Consider the following 7,454-nt stretch of genomic DNA (forward strand, 5'->3'; position numbering starts at 1 on the left):
GTAAACTAGATCTTACCCTTTGAGTATTTGGAACACTATTTCCCAGACACTTTGGTAAATCGACGCTGCACATTGAGCCAGCAGTTCATTTAAAGTTCACTGTTGATTCCCTAAAGAGAACTGCACTAGCCTTTCGTGGATTTACACTTTATCAATACACATCTGATTTAATTCATGCGATGGCGCGGCTTCATTTCATCACACTTGTATGAAAAGCTCCTGTACGCTCGGGTTTATCGTGGAGGAAAGCGTAGGCGAACACGTGTTAACAGTGCATGAATCCTATGTTCTCCCGGTATATTCTGCTGCTGATAAGCCTGTGAGTGGGAGGGATGAGGCGGGGGGGGCCAGAAGGGGGCTCCCGACCTTGCAGATGATTCAGTCAATGGAGTAATCGGTGCTGCTCCGCCGGGCCCTGGCTCCTAACATGAGGTTATGAACAACGTTTTATATTATTTCTGTTTATTGTTTATGTGATTGTGCCTGCAACACTGCAAAATGTGATGATCTAAATGAGTTAAAATGAGTAGTTTGTATTTATTTAGTTGGTAACAACACAAAAAAAGGTTCCTTAAACTGTTTTTAATCATTAATAAACGCTTGTTTTTTTATGTACTTATAAGGCATTTATTAGCATTTGTAGATGGGTTAAAATTCCTTATAAATGTTAATAAACCATTAATAACATGTGTTTATAAATCATGTATGAAATGTATATAAGAATATTAATACAATGCTTTCTTTTAATGACCAAGAGATACATGCTTGTAAATGCCTTATAAACAAATAACTAGCGCTTATTAACACTGTATTAACATATCATAAATAGTTTAAAGAACCGTCATTCAAAGCGTCGCCATTTGGTCGGTAAGCACAAACTTTTAAACTTGTTTCAAAGATGTATGGCTGGTTTAATATTTAATGATTTTGTTGTTTTCACCAAAATTGTAAAATGTTTCTTTTTTAACTTGTTTAGTTGACTTATGTATTATGCAGTATTAATAACTGCACATTTAATAGCCTTAATAATAATAATATAATAAACACATTATTAAAGTGAAGCAGGTTCATTCAAGTGTTGACTAAGCCTGAATCATCTTAATAAACTAACTGTGCATTATGTATTAAGTCTTTCTTCATGCTTTAATAAGGCTGATTAAGGTGTAGTTATTTTCAAATCTTGCCCTTCTGTTAATATAGAATTTAGCTTAAAAGGCAATTCTTCTGCTATTTTTGTCTTTTTCTTTTACTTTGAAATATTCCAAAAGTCTAGTCCTAAAAATAAGCTCGTCAAATGTATGAAAAACAAGATTGATATTCTAAATTCAAGCCACTTTTGTCATAGACATTACTTTTTGCACCCAGCCCTCCCTCTGATATGCAAATGTGATCATGATGACCTCCTTTAATGCATGTTTATGATTTGTGTTTTGTAATTAATGTCTCCGTCTCTGTGAAATGTGGATTTTCCCCATAAAGTTATTGTATTCTGGGTATTTTTTTCTCTCTCATGGGAAAAATGAGAAATATATTTTTACGAGCAGCCTCTGACACGTTTATTATCCATAATATATGGTACTCTGGTGGTGATTGTGTAACTCAGTGCAATCCTTTTGTAATCTCATGACCACTGTACATACTGGACTTTTTCAATAAAGCTGGGCATGTTTTATCCCAAAAACATCGGAATTATTGTTACCACAAACATGAAACATGAATGAAATACATGAGATTTATTTGTAGTAACAGCAACTTGAAAAAAGAGAAGAAGTAGTGGAGCGAGAGTGTAGTATAGAGCATAGATTTATGTATATTATATTTTGTCTGTCAAGTTGTATTTGTGATGAAAAATTATAGACTAAATGTTGAAAATTACAGGAAGGAAGCTGAATCTCTCTGTGATGTCATCAATACGCGACATTCCAGTAAAAAAATCGTTTTTTCTAACAGTATAAACAGTCGCAACAAAATAAAGGCGTTATAATGGTATTTTTGTTGGTCAGATCTTAACTGTAATTTATATGGATATTGGCTCTTGTTTACAATATGGTTGCTAGGTAACAGTCGTGGAATTACCTCTACTTATGTCACATCTGCTGCAGTAAAACACTTTCCTATTATTGAACTTCTTATTACTGTTTAGTAATATGATTTGATTTAATTTTTGACATATTAATGTAAGGCCTAGTACCACTTCTATTTAATGTATTTATTAACGCTTATTCAAAACAAAGTCTTAAGATCTTAATAAATAGTAGTAATAAGATGTTTACTAATAGATGTATGAAAAAAGCAGCAAAATAACTGTATGCAGAAGAATATGTTAATATTAGTTGAATGAATTAAAATAAACATACATTTAACAGTGTAACCGGATATGCAAATTAGCAGCAATTTAGACGTTTTTTTTTTTTTAAATAAAGCATTACCCCATTTGTGTACAAAAACATCCAATGCTAATAACACTAATGAAATGTAAGTAAGAGCGTTTGGAGCATAAAAATAGTGGTAAAATATGAACATACATTAAAAAAAGAAATATTAATGAGGAATTTACAAACACTAATAAACATCTAATTAAGTACTTACCTTTTACTATTAATTAATTAATAGGTGGTCTCTAAACTGAAGTATTATCTTGTTACCATTTTCTAAAAACTTAACTAATCTGAATAAAGCACAAAGACGAAAACAAATTTCTTTGAATAAACTATTTGGTCATTATGGATTATGAAGTCTTTGCTGATTGGTTAGAAGTTTACTACTGGTCCACAGCGTTTGCCTGAAAAACTGATGAGATAAGAGTTTGAATTTCGTGAAAACGTTCAAGTTTCTAAAGCAGCATGGACAGAAGATAAAAGACGGACGGTGCGGCAAACGTCTGCGCTCGTCTCGCAGCCTCAAACAGGTGAGAACTCAGAGGAAATAATACATTCTCCCTGGTAGAATCCACGGCTGAACTTTAAAGTCAAACCAGATTCCAGCAGAACGACCATGACGGGAATATTTTTAGCTCGGTCTCTCTTTTTCCAGGTCTGTCTGAGTTAGTCCTGAAACGCATTACAACCCTTTCAAAACACATCCTCCTTGTTTCTCCTCGCTTCACGCTGGCTTTTTCAAATCTTTCCAGCAGCTGAGGCCCGGCACGGCTGGCTCCGCTTCTGATAACGCGCCTCCTCATCCGCCGGCTGAAGTAAGACAGTACTTACACGTTCATAAAGAATGGTCGGAGAGACGTACCGCGCGAGTTGGCTTGAGTTTCGCGCAGTCGCTGCCAAACAAACGAGGAAGTTTGAAGGGAGAGCGAGCAGACGGGGGAATGGAGAAACGAGCGTGGATAAAGATGTCCACCTGTCCGACGCACACCTCTGGGACGGGGGGGGGGGGGGGGGGGGGGAGCTGCGGAGGCCAAGAGACCGTTTAACCCTGAGAAATAGACTCCACAAGCTGCTGTTTTTGTTCTGGTTTTATATCGAGAGAGATCGTGGACGTTATCGTGAAGCAAGGGCGAAACTTTGGCTTTAGAGTTGCTCGGGACGTTTTTGTGTTGGGGTTTTTAGAAGAAATCAGATGTTAGTTCAAGTTTTTGGGGTGATTTCGGTGACACCAGGCTTTAGACAAGCTAACTGCTAATGTTGACGTCGGTTAGCTTCAATGAAGAAGGACATTTTAGAACGGAAACGATCAGAACAAGTCTAATGACAGTGAACGGTACGAAACACAGAGGCGCATTTCTGAATAATATCCACACGATAATATCAAAAGGTGGAGGGAGAATAATTTAAGCTCTAACGAGGGAAAGAGCTTGAAGTTTGTCGAACAATGAAACAGAATACGACATCATGAAGGTTTTTGACGTAGAATCAACATTACGGTATGATTAAAAGCCACAAGGGAGCTTTAAGACCAGGTTGTATGTGCTACGATGTCTACGTATGGACACTCTGATAGCTAAATGTGAATAAATTAGCAAACAAATAAAGGACAAATACATTTCAAATATCATAACTCAGCACTTCTATTTGAATTCACACACGTCTTTAATCTTTTCACAACTCAATTCTGTTTTTGAGTCACAAGTAACACTTAAATAATAGACACAAGATGTTTTTGCTGTTGTTGTTTTCCTTTCACTCCCGGACGTGTCGTCTCTTGCAGTATTGTTTAATCAGAAACATGTGCTTTTACCCAACCAAAATTGTTCAATGAGAATTTCTGTGGTAAAACCTAACCACACTGCACACATTGTGACCTTTCCGATAGTAAAACAGACTTTGTGGGAATTCAGTCCAGACGTAGATCCCAGGCCGCTTTTAAAGGTCGAGACTTGTTAGCTAAAACATTTATGTAGCATTTTTGTATTAGCTCTGGCAGGATATTGTGTTTTGTTTGAATGAAGTGCGTACGACATTATCATTTCTTTCTTTCTCCTTTTTTTTGTTGCTCCTATAGGTATAAGTAAAGCAATTTACAAGGAAAAACAACAATACATCTATGTTTTAGAAAGCTGTTTTTTTTTTGGGCTTCGATCTGACTCCTTTTTTCACAGTGAAGTGAAACTGGGCTGGACCACACAAACTCAGCCAATCAGAGCGCTGCTTTCAGCTCATACTTCTGGCTTGATGAGAAATCCAGTACTTAATTCTTACGCCGCACACTGAGCAGAGGTCTCAGTCACAAGGTCCTGCTTTTATAATAAAGGGAAAACGTAATGCACTAATTTACAAAAAAAGTCATGTGCTCCAGCTTTAATCAGCCTTAATAAAGCACAAACAAATACTTTATTAATAATGATAATAATGATTCAGGCTTAGTAACTTCTTAATCAAGAGTTAGGAGTTAGGACAGAGCTATTCAAGGGAGGGCCAGATTTTTTGGGAGGGCCAAGGCCTCTGGGACAAAACTGTAACAACATTTTGGGTCGCACAAAATAAATAAAGGAAAACATACAAAATGCTTTACCCACACAACTTTGCCAAACAGCCCATCCAGGACTGAACCTGAAGTAAAGTAGGACCAACCAGGTCCGAACCAGGACTAAACAAGGACTAAACCAAACCAGGTATAAAATAGTATGAACCCGGATTTAAACTAGTTAACAAGATTAGTTTCAATTTTTTTTATATTTGAAAAATGGGTCATGGGCCAGATTAAATCGCTTAGCGGGCCTGATTTGGCCCCTGGGCCTTATGTTGAATAGTCCTGAATAGTAATAAAATAGTTACTAAGCCTCAATCATTCTTAATAAACTCTTCATTCATTAATCATTTGGTCTTTGTTCATGCTTTATTAAGGCTAATTAGGCTGTAGTTGGAACTGAATCAGGAATAACATTGGTTCTAAGTGTGACTAGCCTGGTTGTGTTCTTCTCTGGTAAAGTCAACAGAATGACACACGCTTCTCCTCTCCCAAAATAAAATACCATCTGTATTTGAAAGAACTGAACAGTAAATGAAAATGTTCTTTTAATCCGGTTTTCCATGAACATGTCACATCTCAGCAGCATGTGTCCGGTCCAGATGCTGCACGTGTCCAGGCTCGGGGGAGGACACGGGCTCCAGGCTCGGGGGAGGACACGGGGTCCAGGCTCGGGGGCGGACGGGGGGTCCAGGCTCGGGGGCGGACGGGGGGTCCATGTGGTGTCCGTCCAGCCGCGTCATTGCCTCCTCGCTCTGCATCTGTTTGGGGTTAGCAGCCTGTTCTTCTGCTGCTCACTTCCTGTCAGAGATCCTGGAGGTGTTTAAGGAGCCGAGCGTGGAGCAGCTTCGGCCCCACAGACGTGAGCTCGAGCCGGCTGGAAGTCCCTAACCCAAGTCTTAAGTTCAACGTCAGTTTGCTCTCTCAACATAAAAGCTTTCATGTGGAAACATTGTGGAATCTTCAACTAAAAAAATGTATTTATACTTTAATTGAATGCACTTCATCCATAGATTTTTCTGAGACATTGTAACTTCACAGGCCGTTTTTCTCCCACAGAAACATAAAGATCTTTTAATTAGCATCTACACACACCAAACTTCACAATCTTCCTACTGAAGAATTACTTTATTTCTAACGCTAAGTCTGATGTATTCAAGCTTTGAAGCTAAAGTACTGTATGTAACTCTCTGGAGGTGGTGGAAAAAGTTTCAAAAATAGTCATCAGGACAATATTTTAAAATTCAAGACTTTCATCCATATCTTTGAAACGTTTTCTATGATGATAACACTTGGACGACTCCTTCCCAGATGTATAACCTGCCAGATTCTATGTAAAGAGTTAGATCTATACTTCTGAACACTCAGATTTTTTTAGTACACTAACAAAACTTTATTTTTTTCTATTTTCTATTATTTTTCAATTTTTTGGCAATAAGTGATATACTTTGAATTTGAATTTTCGATTATTAGCAAGATCTAAATAAGATATCCAAAATGTTCTATGTACCGTATTTTCCGGACTATAAGTCGCACCAGCCAAAAAATGCATAATTGAGAAGAAAAAATATATATATATAAGTCGCACTGGAGTATGAAATGCGGTGGCAAGTGTGAATCCCACATGTAATTCTCTCCGGTGTATAAGTATAAGTATATAAGTATAACTTTAAGTATAAGTCGCACCCCAGCCAAAACTATGAAAAAAAGTGAGACTTATAGTCCGGAAAATACGGTATTTTTTTTAAATCAATCTAATACAGCAACAAAATTAAACAATTATTTAACTTGGTTCTCTCCATTTTCAGATTTAAATGTCACAAATGTATGCGACTGTGGCCATTGTTACACATTAAATGACATTTATAAAAGTAAACTACAGAAGTTTCATTTTAATATTCTTAATTTTACATTTTCTTTCTATTCACCTGCTTTGTCTCGCCTTAAAACGATATCTACCATGTGGAAAATCTATATCGACAAAGTTTGTTCCTTCTATTTTTCACGGTAGCACGCTAACGCTCCCTACACTTTCCGTTGCTATGCTCACATGTTGCTTTTAGCATTAGCCTAGCTTCACAACCGCTTACGCTAACTTCCTCGTTGATCCCCGGCTGTTCTTACACGGAACATCAAAGCATGAAACAGGTGAATCCTTTGCATCGCGGGCCCCGTAACTGCTCTCACTTATCTCCCTCACGTCCACGCTTCATCCCAAACATCTGCTTTTCATAGCTGCTCGTTGCACTTGCCAACAGCCAGACTTTCCGGCTTATAGAACTACTTTAGGAGACCTTAACTATGGTATTTTGTGTTTCAAAACGTAACATAAAACTTTTCTGTACCCTCCATCTGCTGGTCTCCATGGAGATCTTATGGCTTTATCTGGTTTTAAACTGATCTCATTTGCATTTCCTCAATTACAGGTGATTTATTGGACAAAAATACATTGAAAAAACATCTTTTTCCACAGATCTGACTTGTAACTCTTCTACACTGCTTTGTCTCCAAGTTGCCGTATTTGCAACATTATAACC

This window comes from Eucyclogobius newberryi, unplaced genomic scaffold (assembly GCF_026437365.1).
Source record: "Eucyclogobius newberryi isolate DKJ021-1_F unplaced genomic scaffold, fEucNew1.0.hap1 SCAF_18, whole genome shotgun sequence".
Lineage (NCBI taxonomy): Eukaryota > Metazoa > Chordata > Actinopteri > Gobiiformes > Gobiidae > Eucyclogobius > Eucyclogobius newberryi.